This window comes from Lissotriton helveticus, chromosome 1_1 (assembly GCF_964261635.1).
Source record: "Lissotriton helveticus chromosome 1_1, aLisHel1.1, whole genome shotgun sequence".
Lineage (NCBI taxonomy): Eukaryota > Metazoa > Chordata > Amphibia > Caudata > Salamandridae > Lissotriton > Lissotriton helveticus.
The window spans coordinates 1,986,907,029-1,986,929,010 of record NC_136057.1 but is presented as its reverse complement, the minus strand read 5'-3'; the positions used below and the strand labels follow the sequence as shown (position 1 = coordinate 1,986,929,010).

The 21,982-nt window shown below is 42.8% G+C and overlaps 1 protein-coding gene across 1 annotated transcript in view; it reads left to right on the top strand.

The window, feature by feature from the left end:
• The window catches only part of LOC144766277 (uncharacterized), a 149,145-nt gene extending 138,578 nt beyond the window's left edge, over window positions 1-10,567 (top strand). The window contains exon 5 of the mRNA XM_078650347.1: window positions 7,477-10,567. The gene's annotated coding sequence lies outside the window, so the exon portion shown is untranslated. The remainder of the gene's footprint in view (window positions 1-7,476) is intronic.
• The last annotated feature ends 11,415 nt before the right edge of the window (window positions 10,568-21,982 follow it).

Below are 21,982 nucleotides of genomic sequence, written 5' to 3'. Positions count from 1 at the left end.
CTTCTGGGATTGAGTTATAGTTAACTGAGTAACTATAACTTGTGCCCCCTCAATGAGTGTTAAATATATATACTAAGGTGTAAGGTGAACAGATGGGTGTATGAGTGCCTGTATGGATGATTCAGTGGGTGCGTCATTGACTGTATAAGTAAGTTATTATGTGTCTCAGTGCATGTATGGGTTGGTGACTGGTTGTGCGAATGTTTGTATCAGTCTGGTAGTTGATGTCTAAGTGGCTGTATGGGTGTGTGATTGGGTATGTGAGTGGCTGTATGGGTGATTGATTGGTTATCTGAGTATCTCTATGGGTGTCTGACTATCTGTGTGGGTGGGTGAGAGGGTGTGTGACTGCCTGTATGTAAGAGTGACTGGGTGAGTCAGTGGCGTTATGGGTTAGTGAGCATGTCTGTGAGGGGCTGTATGGGTGAGTGAGGGTGTGTATGGCTGTGTGAGTCAGTGGATTTTTCAGTGGTATATAGGTGATTAACTGGGTATGTGAAAGACAGCATAGGTGAGTAATGGGGAATATGAGTGACTGTATGGGATGAGTGAGTGAATGTGAGAGTAGCTGTATGGGTGAGGAGGTGCTTATATCAGTGACTATATAGGTGAGTGGGTATGTGTTGGTATCTGTATGAGTAAGTAAGTGGGTATGAGTGTACAACTGTATGGGTGAGTAAGTGGCTGTGTGATTTACTCTATGGGTGAGTCAGTAAATTTGTGAGTAACTCTATGGGTGACTGACTCAGTGTGTGAATGTCTGTATGGGTGTACAAGTGCATATGTCAGTGGCAGCATTAGTGAGTGAGTCGGTGTATGAGTAGCTGTATGGGTGAGTGATTGGATTTGTGTGTAGATCTATGAATCAGTGAGTGGGTGTGTGAGTACTGGTGTGGGTCCATGCATGAGTTCGTGAATGGTTGTGTGGGAGTGAGAGTGGGTGTATGAAAGGTTCTATGGGGGTGTGGGTAGGTACACTAGTAATGTAGATGATATAATTGATGATATCATCAATGATGTTATTTGAGATGTCATCATTAATGCCATCAGTGATGTCATCTTCCATGTCATGAGTGATTTAATATGTGAGGTTATAAGCAGTGCATTGTAGGGGCGTGAGTTATAGTTAACTCAGCTAACTATAACTGCTGAATTTCTCTGGTTTTGTAGGAGTGAAATGTCAGCCTAACTATAACGTCCCTTTCACCTTTGTTTTTTTCCGTGAATTTCTGAGGTTTTAAAAAACAGTTATATTTCTGAACTTTTTGTGTGTGAATTTCTATTTTTCTAAAGTAGTAGTCATGTTTTCAGAGTGGTGGAGAAAAGGGGTTGGCCTCCAACCATCTGTCAGAAATGTTGCTAAGTAGGACTTACAGGAGGTACCAAGAGGGCTTTTTGGCCCCCAAGGCCCCTCAGGAGAAAAGTGGACTTTACCCACCAAACCAGTAGTGTGCCAGGAGTCACGTTTGCAGGTTGCTGGAGAAAGGGGCGTGGCCCCCTTCCTTGGCCCATTTTGGGTTCCAGGAACCACATAACCTGGGGCCAGGCCTTTATATATATATTTTTTAAGGGGATGGGGCCACCGTGGTCCTCCTCCCCAAGGCAACTTCCGCCCCAGGGACCCCATCCCTCGGGACCAGGCCTCTCCATTGGGGACTGAGGGGAGATCCTGAAGGTCCCCACAGTCCCTGCTAGCTCTCCATCTCCTGCGGGAGCCAGCATTTGCTTTGGACAGATGGAGTTGCTAACATGAAGCTCCCTCTGTCCAAAAACACTTCTGTACTGCTTCATTCAAAGAAGAGCATTTTTGCTCTCACTTGCATGAAGCACACCAGAGTTTGCGCAAACTGCATTGTCCTGGGAGTGCGCACCCTGGGACATTGCTGGAGTCGACCCTCGCTATGGCGGTCCCCAGGGCTACGTAAGGCTCTCTCCTTCATTCAAATTTGTCCCAGGAAGGTGGCAATCCCAGGGGCTGTGTGGGGGGGCTGGAGCCCCCATTCATTGTTATTTGATAACAATGTGGATTTCTTCAGGGCTGCGTGAACCCCCAATTTTGTGTGAATTAGACTAGGGGAGGTGGTAGTCCCCGTGGCTTCAGAGAAGGCCGCAGGGCATTCCCGGCATTGTTTTTTTTTTTTAAAGTATGTTTCCCCTTTGAGGAGGTGGCCCCTGGGGCAGCGGGGGAGGCCCTACGTCCTCCCATGCATTACTTTAAAAAAAGTTTGCCCCTGGGAGGTAGCGGTCCCTGGGGCAGGGGAGGTCCATGAGCCTCCCCATATTTTGCAAAAAAGCCACTGGGAGGTGGTGGTCGCCTGGGCAGGGTGATCCGCGAGGTACTGCCAAATTGATTAAATTAGACCTGAGAGGTGTCAATCCTCCGGGCAAAGGAGTTCCTGATGCCTCTCCCCCTTTGAAATAGCCCTGGGGAGGTGGCAGTCCTCAGGGCTGGGGGCGCCGCAGTGGGCTCACCCAGTTTCATAACAAAAACTGCCCCAAGAGTTGGCAGTCCCTGGGGCTTTGAATTGCCTAAGGAGGTGGGGCTCATGTGCCCCCATCCTATATTTATTATATACCCCCGAGACCTGGCCCACCCAGGGGTTATTTAAAAGTAAGCGAGGGAGCCACAAATTTGTGAACATCACAATGTGGCTGCAATATTTTTTTAATATGCTTTTTTGCCGTGGAGGGGTCCTAGAGGGACGTCAAGACCATGGCTTGAGGTTCAGGGTATTCCTACCCTGCCCTGCCCCCTTTATTATCACCTTTTTGGGGGGGACTCGGTGAGGCCAACTCCGAAGTTGGCAGCTAAAACTTCCTGGTTGAAGTGTTGGCAACTAATCAGAGGAGTGCATTTCACTGCATGAGCTCGTCTTTTATCATGAAGGCTGCAAGACAAGAGATATATCTATATTTTTCATCTCAAATTTCTGAAGAAATACTGAACAGATTCACACCAAATAACAAAAAGCACAATCTGCGTAACAACATCTACCTTTCAGCCAAGTTTGGTGTAATTCCATCCAGCTGTTTGTGCTATAAGTTTAACAACACGTACCTATGGAAATTAACATTACAAATGCACCTTATATATATTCAGGCTCCGAGTGTATCAAGACAAATCATTCCAGGACGGGTGCTATCGTGTGGAGATGCTTACCGCTAAAATGACAGCTCAAAAATGTGCCAATTAAGGAGAAAGTAAGCACTCACGAGTGGCGTTCTTTAAGGATCTTTATTCCATAAACAAACACGTTTTGGCGCTCTGCTATCTTCGGTGTTGCCGACATACCCCGGGCAGCCGTCATTTAAACAATTACATTTCAGGCAAAAACGATTAAAAACGACCCACCAGATAGCGTTTTAAATATCACACCATCTTAAAACAAGGTATTTGAATGCCAATGCATTTGCACCATACACATTTCCACATGCCATGATTGATTCATTTACATTTCCGATTGCTAGCACATTTCAAATACACATGATCATATAACAAGTGTAAAAATAGCAATTTGTCACTGTTTAATACATTTTCCACATGATGCTTAAGGTAATTCATTAGTGCTTCGTATATGCAAAAAAATCATGTGAAGCGATTTGGTCAGTGTACTACAAATCATCTAGCCATAAATCGGCAAAAGTCCACTGCGAAGAAATAAAAGCAAAATGGACTTATGTTTTGTTGATTTCACATATATGCAATAAAGCACTCAATGTTTAAAAAAAGGGGGGGTTCATTCATCCCAAGCATTGGGTAGCGTTCTCGATATCGCGCCATTTTGGAACGTGTTATTTGAAAGTCAATACATACACAATTAACCTTTTCCGCTTTACGTGATGAATTCATTCATATTTCGAATTCGTATAAAGTATTTCAAATACACACAATCAGAATATCGGTGTATCTCAAATTTACCACAGCATACTAAAGTTACTTTATTAGTGCTCACTTCGTACGGGAAACATCATTTACAACGAAGTCTTTTCCACGCATGACGTTATCAACGATCCACTTACCCCGCAAACGTCTCTTCAACGCGGGTGCCTTCCACGACCGTCTTTATCACGCAAGTGGTATTCCTTTTGGTCGTCCTGCTTGTAAGTTCTGCGTGACGTTGGGGGGGTTGGGGGGGTCTCCCCACCATTAAAAAAAAAAAAAAAAACGAGCAGGCTACATAAATTAAAAAAACGCACTACAGTGTCATTAAAAAGTAAAAGAAAAGAGCCGCACCAAAGACGTGGCAGTGTACGTCAAAATTGTAGTCCTTTTTTAGTTTTGGTAGACGTGTTTTCACGCATATTTCGATGGTGGATGGAAGTAAGAGCTGCTGAACGTAACGTTTTTTAAATGCGATGTTAGAACCTGCGTACTAAAAAGCTGCGTGGTAAAGCCACTTGCGAAGTAAAATTTGCATGGTAATGCCATGCGGAGTATTTGTATTCGTGGTAAAGACATATATTCACTTCGTACATGCTGAGCGATCACATGATGCGATTTATTGAGCGCACTCCTAATCATCTAGCCGTGGATCGGCAATAGTCCACTGTGAAAAATAAAGACGCAATGGACTTATGTTTTGTTCAGTTTGCAATTAGGCAATGAAGCACTCAATATGTTTACCCTTGAGAAGTCCATTAATACCAAACAATAGGATTAAAATTGAATGAATTCATCGCCGTTTTGTGCATTTTACTGTCTTTGTATCTAAAACATTAAGCCATGAAATGATGAAGGTCCACTGCCCAAAATGTTTTGCCCTTTATGTACCAATTCATTGACATTATAACAGGTAATATTTGCAAATTAAATTCTCGACTAAACGTTAAGCCTAACTTGGCCAAATAGCCTAGAGTAACATCATAATCCTTGCGCAGGGTGTCTTTCCTTCACCCAGGGTCTCTAATATAACACAGAGAAGCCTAGTTTTACCTAGAACTACTCTACTTACAGCTTCCTGCATTATACTGACATGTTAATAGATCCAACATAATGTCTGCTGCTTGAAACTTAAGGCCATAAGTGGTAGAAGAATACCTACATACCTGTATTAAGTATTCTCAGAAGCGTTTAAGGAACAAACAGATATTCTATCCGTATTTCGTATTTAGAAATCACATATTGTGTGTCACACACCCAAATGTGATGCCGGTTCTTCACTGCTATTTAACCCTTTAGGAAAATTTGTTAGTAGATCGACTATGTACCAAGATTCCAACCTGCACAGTTTTTTCAATCTGTCTCCACCTCTTACATGATCTTTAACATGGTCAAGGCCAATGTACTGTAGAACATTCCTGTTGCTTGAATGTTTCTCAGCATAATGCCTCACCACCGGGTACGATGCATCATTCTTTGCTATCCGCCTAAGTTGTTCAAAGATTCTGATTTTCAAGGGATAAATAGTACTGCTGATGTAGCGTAAGCCACATGGGTAAACTAAACAGTATACCGCATAGGGGGTGCTGCATGTTAGAATTGTTGTTATGGATCTATTTAAATTAATGTCAGGGATATTATATGACATGGATCTCTTGCTGTTACTGCAGGCTTTACATCTACCACACATTTCCTTCAAAGTTCCCATAACTTGCGGTTGTTTCTCTAAATGACTTTGGACCAAGGTGTCTTTCAAGGACCTAGCCTTTTTGAAGGTCAGTAGTGGGAATGCTGATATGTCTTCACTTATGACACTATCTGTTTTGAGGATGTGTCAATTCTTTTTCATGGTGCGTTTCAGGAAATTAGCCTCACATGTGTAGGTGGTGATCATTCTAAACTTTCCTTCAGTTGCATTGCTTGATCGTGCCTTGTTCTTTTGATCGTCTTTTAACAGTTGTTGTCTGTGGATCTTTCTAACTTTTTCAAGTGTATTTTCCAAGAGTGCTCGGTCATAACCCCTGATCACAAACCTTGCTAAACTGTCTTTAGCTGCAGCCTCAAAATCACATGTTCTAGAGCTGTTTTTTTTTTACCCTTAGCAATTCTCCATATGGTATGCTTTGTTTCAGTTTCGGAGAATGATTACTAGTTGCCAATAGGGTTGAATTGCCCGCTATTATTTTTATTTTTATTTTGAAAGTTTTATATAGCGCGAACAAGATCCTTGCGGATATCAGAGCGCTTTACAAATACAGGGATAAGAAAAATGAGCGAATGTTTAACAATCTTTTTGTGCACAGAGTATCTGTAGGTTCTAGATGGATAACAAAATGGGATAGGTAAAAGAGGTAAAGGTTCAGGTGAATTTAGCCATCAGGATCGCTGTATTGAGTTGAACTTCGGACACGAACACCTTCAGGTGTAGGTTGTCCACTGCCACTACCTATAAATATTTGCGGGGGCACACGGCCCCCCGCAGCCCTGGGGACCGCCACCCCCGGGGATTGTTTTTTTTGTATAGTTTGTGGGGACACTAAGGCCCAGCCAAGTCCTGGGGACCTCCACCCCCCGGGGCTCTTATTAATTAAATTAACGAGGGGCATACTGCCCCCCGCAGCCCCGGGGACCACAACCTCCCCGGGGCTTCTTTTTAAAACAAAATGTACTTGTGTGAGGGGGCTCGAGCCCCACCACCTGCCCTGGGGATCTCCACCTCCCCTGGCACTAATATACAAATTAGGGGGTCCGTTATGGACCCCGAGCCCTGGGGACCACCACCTCCCCAGGGCTGTACCATAGCGCACGGCCCCCCTCCTGGAGCCAGTGATGTTAACAAGAGGACTAACTAAAGCTTCTAAATAGGTTTTGGTGAGGGAAAACTGATCATGAAGGCAAATCATTGTCAGGTGCAACCCTCTACTTTAGTCTGCCTTTGATCATCATGTGGGTAATGAGAAGATATCCCTGCTGGATGATTGAGCCTGTGTTAGAGTGGAGGTGTTTACCACCCAGGCAAAGGTGAGGGCCTTTTTAGAGCTCACTGGTTATCACAGGAAATGTGTCTCCATCTCTGCAGCTGTAGTTGACCCATTTACACCTTTGACATCCAAGAACCAGCCTTAGAAGGTGATATGGAGTAAGGAGTGTCACCAAAGATTATTATATATATAGAATATTATAAAATTGATTATAGCCAACCCTTCTTACTGATGACTCAGATAAGGGAGTTGGAGCAGTACTGCCTCAACTCAACACACAAGGATAGAGAATTGCCATTGGTCTCTATTAGTAGTTTATTAGTATTCTCTAGTATACAGGGATAAATAGGGAGAGGTCGGGGAAGTACAACAAAAACAGGAGGAGTATTCTGAAAGTACAGTGCAGAGAATTTAGCCATTACCACACTGTGTTTTCACATGCAAAACTTTATTCTCAACCTTAAAGTTTAGTGTTGCACTGAATGTTTGATCATTCTTGTAAGCAGATTTGACTCGCAGGCGTTCACAAGTAGGACTTTATTCTAAATCTTACTGTTTAGTGTAGCATTGAAAGAGTGATTATTCATTTAATCTGATATTTTCTTTTCTTTTCAGGAAGTGGCTCTAAAAAATACATTTTGATCTGGGAGGCATACTATTGTTGCAGTCATCTTCAGGTTGTTGGCAGTTATCATGTTACTTATGCAGCGTATACAAAGGAGAAAAAGCCTCACACCTTGGCAAAGCCGCAAGAATTCACTAAAGTCTAGAAACATTCTGGTTCAATGACAAACTGAGATTACTCAATTTGGCATCCTCGGCCCCAGCATACTACATTGCCTCGGGGTACTCAACACTGACGTCATTACCTGCTCAGCCATCCGCTATGTTACAGGGATTGATGTAACAACTGCAGTATGGGCTTTTTTGTGGGATGATAGAGAAAGTAGTGGCAAAGAAGATGTAAGTGCTTGGGAAGCTAACTCTTCTGATGCCTCAGGCCAATTTTTTTCCCATGTTAGTTATGAATCGATTTGGGCAGATGACCCCCCCCCCCCTACATTCACACACTGCCATAGTCTGAACAGTGCCAGTAGGAGAATCTATCACAACAATTGGTCAATAGTTCACCATCTGTGATGTAAAGCATCATTTTAGTAATTGACAACTATTTTAGGCTAAGGCAATAAATTGGAATGCCAGAGCCATATTAAAAAAAATTGCAGTGGTCAGCCAGGAGGCTGACCACTGCAACTTGGAAACCATTGTTGGTTTCCAAGAAGATTAATATGAGACATAAAGAGCTGAGCGAAGAGTGTCTACTGTAGCTCCAATTCCATGTTCCTAAAACATAATCAGTAACAATTGGTCTTCAATCCCTCTGAGACATGCTTTTCTGTAAAGCCATTCTTTCTCCCTTATCTATCATAATCATACCCATTGTGGGCTCCATTACATGTTACCTGTTATCTCTGTGGAGAAATGTCAGGGCCAGAGTTAACAACTTTGACTGGAATTTCCCTGTGAGGTAACTGGAATTCTAAATTATTTACCCGGAATGAGGAATTACAAACATACCTAGAAATACCTGGTCCAAATACACCTGTTTTTTCACTGAAAAGCTACTTGCATCCACCACTGCTCCACTGAGCCCTATATCTCTGGATCCAGAATTACCAGGTCTGTAGTTTATGGACATGACTTTTACGGGATCGAAAGACACCAGAAATAATGTAGTGGCCCGGAGCAGCATTTCTATGTCTCTTACTCTTTTTTTGAGAGGTGATGAAGGTAACAGAATATGCATTAGAATCCCTGTTACATGCTGCTGTAATCGAAGAAGGTGTTGCTGGAGATGAATGATTCCCTCGGAGGCATAGCAAGGCCACCATGAGCCCTAAGACAAGCAAAGAAAATAGGTTTGTGCCTGTATTTTTGGTATTAAAAGAATACCATAATAGCGGTGCAGCAAGCCCCTCTGCCCCAGCCCAGGTGCATTACACCTGGTTTACTTTTTTATCTCTACACCGTCCAATGTGTTAAGAAGTCACTTTCCTTACCAAGTCTGACTGATGGATTGAGTTCCTGTGATCTTAGGACAGAGTTTCTAGAGACTCTGCTCAGCATAGCCTACTTTATTCCTCTTCCCGGTTGTGCAGTGTACTAATGATCCTTGGCAAATACAAGACCCCACGGTGTCCCCTGGGTCGGAGCAACTGCAATGAATGACTCTTTATAAATGGCATCACTTTCAGGGCGACCCCACATACTTCCCCAGGCCTGTAATCAAGGAGCACCTAGGCGTGTGTTGGTCCTGTGTGTGCTATATTCATGATCATTTATTCAATTGCAAGCATTAGAATGAGTAAACCATTTCTTCACCCCATTTTAACTGTTAGCCCAATACAAGCATTGTGGAATATTTAGCATTAAGCCACACCGCACTGAGCAGCACAGAGCAGCTTGATTGGGAAAGGGAAGGAATGCACCATATTTAACATAATGCAGCACATTCCTGTCCTTTCCCAGCACTGGTGCACAATGTGCTGCCTAGCACCAATGCAGGCACCCATGCACCTTGGTGGAAGAGTGACTGCGTTTTCCTGCAAAAACACAGTCCCCTGAGTCATTTTCCTCTTTGTATCCCGCATAGAAAAAGTTAAAAACGAGAAGAAATAAAAATGTGTCTCCTTGTTAGGCCTCCTTTGGGGATGAGTAGCATTTTGACGCCTTCCCAGGTCACCCAGTAATGGCAAATCTGGGAATGCGTCAAAATACACAGTTGTTGCGTTGGGACACCCATGCGCCACCCATGGAACACCTCCCTGATGCATTGTATTACTCTAGATTGATCAAGTCACTGAGGTCCACACAAGGGGTCATCAGTGGCTTGATAAATCTAACTTATGAGTTGCGTTGGTCCTGTACCCCATTGTGTGGGGAAAGGGCGATGGAACTTATAGGGAAATATATGTCCCATAGCATAAAAATCGCTTACTCCACCTCTGTTGTGGAACACTTCAATCCAATTGTTTGTTTCTAAGCACTTTAAACAATAGGATTGTAGTGTTGCCAATTGACTGGTATTTAATTTAACAACCTCACAAGGATGTAAGAGTGACAAGCAATCGGACGCTTTGTTCCCATTAAGCAAGAAAGGATCAGGTGTCACGGTAAAGATGGCTCAGAAAAGCATACCTTCTCATCCAAAGACATACCTGGTGCCTCACCCAGATCTAGAGCACAACTGACTTTCTCCTAACGCCTATTCAGGGTCATCACTCTCAGCTTTCTCTAGTGCCTGAGTGACAATGACTATATACTGCTTGACAGCCCTATCAGTTTACTGCCTCCACTCCACAAAACTAATGCACCATTTTAAAAAATCACAGCCCCACGAACACCTCCCCAAAAACAACTAAATCTTGAACCGAGACTCACTAAACTCAGATTTCTTAGGTGGGAGAGACCAGTCTAAACCAGCCGAAAGAATTGAGATCACATCATTGGAAACAAAAGGGAGTTCAGGGAACAGGCTGCTAGATTGTATACCAATACAGAAGCTGTGTGTCTTCAGCTGTACAAGCACTCAAGTTTAACTTGTATCTTCTTCCTGAGAGTCATTTGTGTAATTTTAAGTTAGGATTGAATAATACATACACAATGAAATGAAGCTGAGTTACACAAGCGTGAAGCAAAGCTCATTTATAAGGGTATACACCCGTTACGACGCAACTTTTACTCCGCACTACCATTACAACGCGGGCATTACAACGCATGACATTACAACGCATTGCGCTGGGGGGCGCTCTAGGATAAGAGGTAAGTTTAATTTACTATCCAACACCTTCCCTAGGGTCCACGGGGACTGGAGTTAGAATAGTAAATTATACTTACCACTATCCAGCACCCCAAAGCGCTATGCGTTGTAACGGTATTCGTTGTAAATACCGCGTTGTAATGGTACGCGGAGTAAAAGTATGCGTTGTAACGTCATACATCCATTTATAAGTAGCTATATTTTGATTTGCTTAGTATACTGAACCTGATTTTCAGAATGCAAACAGTGGCCGCTTTACTGTTTCTTTGTAATCGTGCACATGCAGTCATTTACAGCAATAACATTATTTCATCATAATCATATACTGAAAATTCATCTGTCTGTTAATGTCCGCCGCGTGTTGCAATTCTAAAAGTGTTTCTCCTTTGAAAGTGTGTTCAATAAATCAAAGAGCAACTGTTGCATTGTTGTGTGTTACTTATTGTGGCTATGAGGTGAAACACAAGCCCTTGGGTTTCAGATGAACAACGCCCTGGTGTGGAACTCAGTGAGTGGGAAGTCTGAAATTGTGGGCCTTTTTTATTAACAGTTGAAAGAGGCGAGATGGTGACTAAAGATGACAAAATCTTTCCTTTACAAGAAATCCAACGAGTGAGATCGCAGACGTTGTGGCCATTCCCTCTGTTGCTGCAACCGCATGGGATTGTGGACCTTCCATCCATATAATGTGAGAGAGATGTGATAGAAGTGTTACCACTTCACCCACACTGTAGACAAAGGATGAGTGGGTGTGCCTTTGATGCCCCCCCACATGAGACTGTATGGATGAAGCAGGAGAGATTGTAGCTCTTGTCCCACATGAGAATCACTGGGCAAGACAGAATGGTTTGCAGACCCTACAACAATGTCACCCTCTCAAGGATGGGGGGAGTACAGATGTAACAGCATCAGGTGCACTGGGCAAGAGAGGAGTAGTTTGGGATATTTACCCACACTGCTCTTGCTGCACGGGAGAGAAGGGATTGAAGCAATTTGACCACAATGCACTCTGTTGATGATACATGAGGGTTTGAAGACACTTACTCACATTGTAATCTGTATCAAACAGTGTGCAGAATAGGATAGGATGCATTGGGACAATGTAACCTGGTCATGGTCACTAGACCACACAGGGACCGTGGTGATGCCACTCCATCAGCTACGAAAGAAAAGTATTGCAGGCAGATCATGGGAGTTATGAGATCACTAAGTGTAATCCCTTACTGCATTCCACTTTGAAAAAATGCTCAGCAAAAGAAGAGGTATGATATGTGGAAGGGGGAATGACTCATAGAGAAACAGGATGAATGGCAAGAAAATGGACAGAGTGCAGAAATGAAAACACTGTCAGTGGAGACACATGACCTGCTGAGCACTGAAGAATTACATTCAAAGATTTCTACAGATTGTTGTTATAAGTCACAGGGAGCAGAAGTGCGAACTTCCATCACAAAGAGAACAAGAACAGACTGTGGAATTTCTTAGAAATGGAGCATGCAGAGTAGAGGCAGCCGTTGTGTAAGCGTCCCACATAAACTGCACAGCTACAGCAAGAGTCCATGTTTTCCTTAGAAAGAGACGAGGCATCGCACAGCCAGCAGCGGATGAGGGCATGCTTCTGACTCATGAACACATTAAGTTTTGTAGTGTGAATGACAGCTGGAAAGTAGGACACCTCACCTGGTCAATAGACCTTCTGCAGGTGGAAAGTTTAGATTCAAGAAACAGCTGAAGAACCTGATTCATTTTTTATCATTCTGATGCAAATTACATAAGAACACCAGGACCGGAGCACTGACAAGGGAGAACTTTTATATAGATATGATACTATCATAGCCTACTGTTCATGATAGTTTAATTCTTTGTAGTGCGTTTAGCACTGAATTAGCTTGGAAACGGCAATCAAATCTATGACCTTTTGATATTCGTGTTACTGACAGGCCACGTTGTAAAAACATGATCACCTTTTCTCTCTCTGAGTGACACATCACTCTGGGAAATGCATAAGCTGTCATGGGGACACTAAACTCAAAGATCTATAAATGAGAAATAGTCTTCTTATTAAGAGCAAGGCCAGAGCTCAGGACTCTGAACACACATTCATAAACAGAATCAGACCCCGGGCTGCAAGGGTAACCATGAAGTCAAGTAAAATGTCATGAGATTGCTGAAATTGTAGAAACTGAGCAATAACTCCATCACCAAGCTTGAATGAAGATAAAATACATGTAATTCAAGAGAAAGAAGAAATGCACGGGGGCCTTGAATACCATCAAGAGAACCCGTCTGAAAAAGTACAACAGGCACATATAGCTGAAAACCACAATATTCATTAATTCCCTACGTCCTCCTGTACATCCTGCACAGAAACTGAAGAGTACAACTTACACAAGAATTGTTTGGAAATCTACCCAAGAGTACAAGGCAACCCCTCCTATATAGGTTTCAGCAATCCGGTTATTTCCAGGGTCAAGAATACATAGTAATACAGTGGGACACTCCACTGTATCTTAGCTTCATATTAGATATGTTTGCGGCCTCGCTGGGTCTAGGGCTAAAGCAAGCCTAACTGAATACAATTAGGAAAATGTGTTCTATCTTGAAGCCTTGTAGGTGTGCTACTGTACTGGAACTGTACAAACTATCTACCAGCAATGTTTAACGAGTTCAGAAAGGGTTATTCATCTTGTGGCTGCAAGCCTTGTCATCATTAGATGCATAAGATAGCATAACTGAGCTTCAACAAAATACAATTGCATCAATGACACAACGTGCTCCATACAAATGAAGATAACATGCCAATAACATGAGTCAACAGTGCCTCTATTAAAGAACCCAAATAATTTTGATGTGCTGTTTTTAATTTCTGTACATGTTCACGTATGCGAAGCAAAACTGTCACGGTTAGGAAACATTCCCTTACCTCTCTTGTCTCACAGGGGCATAGTTCTTCCTAATGCTCCTTCAAGGTAATAGACCTAGACCTTCATTATGAGTGACCTTATAATATCGCTTTTGGCAGAAACATAAGTTTCCTCCAAAGCAGCATTACAAGTCCCATGGTAATAACATATGCTAAATTACTGCATTGGGCAGATCTGGACGAGGTTTCCCAGGAAAAAGGCAGAGAATTAAATATAACAGACAGAATTACACAGGGTAACAGCACATTTTGAAAGCTATTCCCCAATCTTTAAGTACCAAAAGGGTATTACCTGTATCGTGCTATAATAAAGTGCAGCCCAGTACCAATACCTTCTTTTTGGTAAAACAATTTGTGGTGTGTCGGAACCCCTTTCATTGGGCCACAGGGAAAGCAGGAGGTACGGGGCCCATCCATTGTGGCTAAGGTCTTTAACTGTCAATGTCAAGGGCCCAACCTACTATGGATCCCACTCAACTGGGCCAATCACCTCTTCTTCACCTGACTGTCAGTTAGGTTGCATCGGAAGAGCAGTCAAGGCTCCTTTGGGTGGAATTGCAAATGCAGATCAGTGAACATGACTCATAACTCAACGTGCAAGCAACACAAACAATAAATCAATGTCTAGTCAAATACTTTTTTTTGGTATAAAATATGTATTTGAATTCTAATTCTACACATGCAAAGAGAAACGACATTCAAAAGCAATAACACAATCCCTCTTGAGGTCGGGCTCTAGTAGTTGGCAGGCCACTCCCTTTCCCAAAAACCTTATTGGAATCGGTTTGATGTTATTCCTCATTCAGTCATGGTTACATCCAGGGAATGAAAACTATTAAACCATTCTCAAGAGTTCTCCTCTCTGACTCCTTTCGGAAGTTCAGCAACAAGAGTCTATGGGGTTGCAGTACTGATTGCAGTGTGTCTACCTGGTTCCCAAAGACCCAATTCATGGGTTACCTGCTCTGGCAGTATGGAACCCTTCAGTGGAACAGGAAAGTCCTGCTCTGGATCGGCAAAGTTGGGCATTGATGGTCACAAGCTGCAGCACCTGGCAGGTGCAGTCTCTCTCCTCTGAGCCATGCTACCAGCTGGTTTTCGTGATCAGGGTTGTTCCATTATGTGATTGCACGGTAAGTCACACTTTCCTTTGTGGGTGGAGGTTGGATCTCCTTGCTCTGATGGGGCTCTTACGATATCCTTTGATCCTCAGGCTTCTTCGATGCAGATCACAGTATGCAGGACTCTAGTGGTACAGTGGGGTCACTGAATCAATCCAGCACACCTACGGCCTAATTGGTGAAAGAGCAGATACCTCACACAGGGAGTCCTCGCAATAGAGTACTCCTGGACCTTGCTCCTCCCTATGCTGTCCTCTTCCTCACAGGTCACACTGGTCTTGGTGAGCAGGGAGGTGCTGGTGGTCCAGGCTCCATAGCAGGTGGTATTTTGTGCCCTGGCTGATGTCCCTTTACCCAGCAGAGAGAAAAGTAGGCCTGGGTCCCCGTCCTACTCACAAACAGAAGTCTTGCAGAGCCTCCCCCTCACACAACCCGTTTGACTGCTCAACAGATGACAATGTTTAGGGCCTCAAACTCCCCTACTTATAGTTCTTTTCCAGACCAGAAATATCCATCCTGAAGGATGTCTGTCACAGCTGGCAGGACTCCGAATCTGATTAATCCACAGCAAGATTCATGGGAGTGAACATAGTTCACAACTAGATGGAAGCCACTGTGATATGTCCATCAAGAGGTTATTCCTGGGCTCTCAGCCCTACTGTTTATGATTCAATTTTCAGCCCTGTCCCCTTTTTCCAATCATATATCCAGGCCCCTTACCTGTGATCTATCATTGAATCCAGGGGCTCTTTGAAATGCACAGAGAGAACATGGCTCTCCCATCCTCCAGTGCATGTCCCTCCCAGCTTATAGGAATGCAGCAATACACCAATCTACCTGGGGGAATTCCTCTACTCCTCATGCTTTCCACCCGGTAGGCCTGAGTTTCCCAAATGGAACCCGAGGTCCTATATGTAATGTACTAGTGCAGGCACACTCGCAATCAGTGTACATCCACAGCACAGCCCTCTTATCCTCATGTATTGTGCCACCACTAACCTAATTGTATGCAGCAAACGCATTCACTCTTCTAACTCTGGTCAGTACTACAGCCTTTCTGTATTGTACCAGTGTGTTATTTAAAAAACACACACTACCAGCATACATACATTTACTATGCATGCACTGTATTACTTCTTACGAGCTCACATGCATTCTGCACATATTTCCATCATGCACACCCTTTCACATCTACCTGATGTAGGCCAAAAGTGATTTAAGCACACAGCAGCTGACCTTTTAAAAGGTGGAGTGAGCCTGTAGGCCTCACTTCAGTGACAGAGGGTAAAAAGGTACTTTTCATTCGGTCTGATCACCACACGGTATACTGCCACCACTGCACTTGTGCTGCTGAAAACCTGGTGAATGCTCTAGCCTTACACCAATACTAGGCCAGCACTTTGGGTACCCCTCCCAGTCAAATAAGACTGCAATCTATGAGATAGGCCTATATCATGGTGCCCATGCATGATCCTTGTTTGTTGTGACAAAAATTAGGGATCCAGACAATAGTACAGTTGGACACTCAGGGCAGGGGTACATGTCTCTTATCATGCAGAGGACGATTCCGTCTCAACATGGTCTTAATACTCCAGAAACACTTCAGAGGAAGTATTTACCGTAATGAACTTTATCATGGAGGAACTTTTATTTTCTAGATAGTCGTCATTATATAATACCCTGTCAATACCAATGTGAAATTTTAAAATTACTGTAAATTTTATTATTTCATTTAGCAATTAATAACGATGTTTAGCAAGCATGAATTCACAGTTGAGGTACATAAGTGAACTGAGAAACTATGATCCAACATGCTCCATGAATACCTGATTGTAGAGGCATTCCGATAGGTTATACACAGTAGCATACGCTCAATTACAAATTTAGATTATGTATAGTAAGAAGCGCCTCTTCCGAAGAACTGAAAAAATATATCTCCACTTAGTAGTTCTGGTTGAGCACACCGCTTCATAGGCTATATGGAGGCCATCCCATCCATGCATATAGTTCATTCAGATGTAGTTAGAAAGTAAGGCATAGAATCTTCTATGCAAATCAAAGTGAATCACAAAAAGAGGACTGATTGAGAAAAAAAGAAGAGGCTAGAGTCAATTGGTAAAAACAAGTGAAAAAGCAGGAACAAGAAGAAAGATTCAAAAGTGTACCATTAAACCCACTCAAACATGAGGAGATTTAACTTTCCGGCGACATTAGTATAGGTCCCCTAAGGTCCTAACTGATGTAGGAATGAGATGATGATATACCTGGGACAAAGGTTTCATATAAAGTATTTGCTAAATGGAAAATATTCGAGTCTTACCAATGGGAAAGCAGTCTACGGTTTCTTTTTACAGCAGAGTAGCATTTGTGTTTTTGGCTAGCAAAGTTGCAGATTGACAAATGCTAATTAATCCCTGTTTCACCTGTTGATTAAAATAATTCAACAGTTTTTTCTTTTTAGTTCGGAATAGTAAAGGTTACAGTTTAGATTTTGGAGAGGGGCTGAAAGTGATTACTCCATTGCAATGTTACTCATGCCTTAATTGTCCACTGCTGGGTCTTTGGTGGCTTCATGGGCGTCTTTGCTCGTATACCATATCCTTATACTTGGATCCATTGGAGAAAAGTTCCAACATCTTCTTGAAATGATAGCAGCATGCAAGACATGCCATATATGTATTAATGGTGCCTTTAAAACTAGAACCTTCTCAATGCTGTAAGAATTACGTTGCTTTAAAAAGCCTGGTTCCAATGTGAATGGTGTCTGGAGAAAAGGAGCACGATCTGGTGTCCTGCTAGTGTACTTCCTGGATGGTGTTCTGCTCCACGGTGGTAGTAGAATGGAGGACATCTGTCAGGTGGATTCTCCTTCAGATTTAGCATTTCCCCCAAATGCCAAAGGACCACCCAACTCAGTCAAGCAGAGTGTTAATACTAGCTTGCGAAAAATGATGTGGTGTAGGGCAGTATTCAAATGTTTTCTTTGCCCTAATAAATCCGGGAGAGATGTCTTGAAACACACAAAATGAGGCACCCCTATTATTCTGCTAAGTTTGTTGAGCAGGTTTTTCAACTATATAAACTGACAACAATGTGCAGATATAAACACAAAATAAAAAAAATATTAACAATGTTGGCACAGGCACGTTTTATTTCTCTTCAATTTATTTCAATTATGTGCAAAAATATGCTCTATGGGCCATATTTATCAAACTTTGTCACAGCAAGAAGTAGCAAGACACCTTACTGCCCTGCATGAAAAAGGGAGGGCAGGAATGAACCATATCTATCAAGGTATGGCGTGTTCCTGTCCTCTGATAGTACTGGTGCACAATAGGCAGCCTAGCACCAACGCAGGCACCCTTGTGTCATGGTGCAAGGGTTCCTGTGTTGTAGGCAGGATTGTTTTTTGCGCAGGTATGGGCACCTTCCTGCTCAAAAACAATCCTCAGAGCACACATAAAAAGAAGAAAAAGTAAGGAGAAATAAAGATATTTCTGCTCCTTGCGCCTCAACTGGGGAGGCTTAGCATTTTGAGTTTGTGACGCATTCGCAGGTCACCCACTAATGGAAAACCTGGAAATGTGCCAAAAATCCATGGGGGAATGTTTGGGAACACCAACACTCCACCTATGGAGTACCTTCCTCGGGCATAGTGACACAAGATAGTGATTTGCCTTGCGTTGCTCCACCTTTATCAAGCCATGCAGGGCCATGCAAGCTGGCCCTTCTTGGCTTGATAAATCTTACTTAGGTTTTGTGTCTCCCTTGCGCCCCCTTGTGTAATTTTCCTGAAGGTGATTGGCCCTTAGCTAGATTCACATAAATGATCCACTCCTTGCCATACTTTTTTTCTGGTTCTTCAGAGACCAGACCAGTTAGTTTAGCGATCCACTACAAATCTACACAAAATGCTCACATTTATCTTCTCTTCTTGTCCATCAACAGCAGAACACTACAGGTCTATATCTCTCAATCTCATTTGGGTCAGCAGTTCGACTAATTCGTTCTTCGTAGTCAGGACTTAGGGCGGTACAACCTCAACAACCAGAAGAAGGAAGTTATCTACTTAAAAGGGAAATCAACATGATGAAAATTCTAACAAGTCTACTCAGTCCTGTGGACTGGAGAGAGTTGTATTAATTTTGGAAATGCTATGTAGTATACGCTGGTTCAAATGCAAAGCTCCTCTACTTTGTAGAGAAGTGTGGCTCAATCGTTAGAGCGGCAGACCCTGATGCAGTAGTCTGGCCGGGACCAGGGTTCAATTCCCGCCTCGGCGGGTCTTGGGCTCAATTTCCTCGTACCTGATAATTCTCGCCTGGGTGCCTATTCTAATCATGAGTCCCAGTCTGCACCTCTGGGCAATAGCTTGCTTAATCTCTACAACGGCCCCAACAACGCTGAGGATGCCTGACTTCACCTTGGGGGTGCCCAGGAGTGGGCTCCTCACAGGGAAAGGCCAGGAAGGGTTCTTTGGCGGTATTCGTACAAGTGCCGAGATGCCTACGGGTAGTCGTGCGCTATACAAGTGCGTAATCATTTCATCATCATCATTTCATCATCAATCATCATCATTGTGGTCTGGGCGGGCTGTAAATGGAGACAAACATATGATGTCCCATGAACACATGACAGGTGCACACAGCTAAATGTTATTACAGTTGTGAGATTGATCAACCAGGTACATGTAGCTACTTGTCTGACATTGGTTTTAAAATTGCTCTGACTTCTCAGTTAATCACACATGAGTCATAATGAATGATTGCAGCCACCTATGCTCTTGCTCTTCCTCTAGTCCCCTCCTGATGAAGCTTACATTCTGTCGTTTTCCTTGACTGTACAATGTTGTTTCTGTTTTACAATCCGCAGGACCTTTCTTCTCTTGCACGAAAGGTCCACAATACTCCTGCTTACCCTACTGGATCAGTTCATCCAGGCACTTATGACATACGTTCCGAGAAGAAAGCAGATGCACTGCCCAATTTTTCATTTATATACAGTATTATTTTTTTTAAACATTCAGAATTGTTAGAACTGTGTTAGTTCACTCCTTCATAATTTTCATTTTTCAAACCTAGATGACAGAAAATGTAGGTAGAACTTGGGTCTCTAGAGCTGAAAGACTTTTTGCAATGCATTCTACTGATCTGTTTCATTCCTTTATTACCTTCCACAGCAGAATTATTGATCATGATGGCCTGCTCATTGTCATGATGAATATTGTTGTTTGTAGTGTTTGTCTTTGTAACACCTTTCCACAATTCCCTGTTCCCATCCATTCAACAAAACCCTAACCCTTTTCCTCAGGCTCGGTGATATATTGGGGTGAGACTTATGAATTTACAACAAACCAAATGGAGGAGTGCCCCCTAAAGGCGAGACAGAGAAAGTCTCTGCGCCTGAAGCTTAAGGCTTAATCAAGCACTTGTGCCCAACCTTAACATAGGACATAGCATGTCCTTTTTGAAGACCCCTCACTCACCAACCTAGTTGGTGACATGCTTCATCATCGGGGTCCTACCCCGAAGGCCGAGTGCCAACAGGGTGTGCTACGACACCTGATTAGAGTGGATCGGGTATTTTTTCTCTTTTTATATGTGCAGTGATAAAAAGGGTAAATGATTTAAAAAGGGGCCAGATCTACTCACTTCAAGACTTTATTCCTGAGTGACTGGACACCCTTGTAAAAGAACTGTAACACCTATGTCTAATTAAGTAGACTTCGGTGTTAAAGACGTGTAGTGTTGATAAAATAGCGACGTGTGCTATGTGATTAAAATATAGGTCTTAGGTCTACATGTTTCAACCTCTTTTGATTGTGGGTTTTCGTCAGGACCAAAATGAAAAAGAGAGAGGGGGACCTGGGTGGTACGCACACGCTAAGGTGCGCCCTACCCTCGATCCGTGATGAATGGGAGCACAAAATAGTGTCCCTATACAAAATGTAGTCTTCTCCCCACTCTGGAAGAAAAACTCATAGAGCGGTACGAATCCGCTTCATGGGCGTTCATGGTCCAAAGGCGATGTTCGCGTAATTTGCGGCTTCTGTTCCTCGGACTGGTAACCTACTTGGTTCCATAGACGATACGCCCCGGGGGATAAGTTATGACATAAAAGAACCCACTATCTCTGTGTTTTCTTTCAATCTAGTTGCCTGTGATGTATAATCCTTCCTTCTGGAAATCAACTAGGTGGGAGTTGGCATTCGCATGTGATATTTTGTCTTCCCGATTAGCGCGCTAGCCTGCTACAACTACCACCACCGTTAGGATAGTTTTTAAAGTATTGCTAGGAAAGAGCAAATGGTGCACCACTTTTCAAATAATCACACAGTAAACTAAAATAACCGTGTCCAAAGTTGTATCTTCAAATCTTCATTTATTCAAAGTGTTAAACAGATCAAATTGACAAGAATAGCCGACGCATTTTGTCCAACCAAATGGACTTCTTCAGGGGTGTAGAATAACAAGTTTATATATACTCACATCAGTGCAATAAAAGACAATAAAAACGTTTAAAAAGACACACTACTTCACAATATTAACAATAGAACAAATACATTATTACAGGACCTCTATATACATATTCTTTTACAAAACAAGAAACCACAAATATAATAACTCACCAAGACATGACACAATATATCAATATATTTACAACAAGTATACATAAAACCTCCTATGTTACATAACAAAATAATGAAGAACAAAATAATCCTCCCCAAAGGAGGAGGGACAGTGAGAGAAGAGTAGAGACAAATATGAAAGTACCCCCGTGAAAAACAGAGCTCCAGTGATATAGAGAATGGAACAGGCGTTAGATTTGAGAGAAGTGGTCAAAATGACGGGTGGGACCGCCGCATGTCTGGAGGTGCATCCCATTACCATTACTGATGTCTGCCCAATGTCTGTCCGCCTGCCATCATAATGAGCCCCTCAATTTGTAAATAAGTAAGCAATATTACTTACCACTACCACCTTTCTCTGCCACTGCTGGGACTTGTCCCCCTCCAACCACCTTCTGGGTTTACTCTGTCCCACTAGTGTTGGCAGCCCTGGCACTGGTGATCAGCGCAGCCAGAAAAAAAATACACATTTACATACCAGATTTGACTCTAATTATTATTATTTTGAACAAAGTACAACCACAATGCCTTACTTCAGTTCGGTTAGCAGTATCTTCTATGACTTTAGAAGGTTTTTGGCTGACATGTTTAAAAAGCCAGGTAGTGAAGCCTACCAAAAAAATTGACCA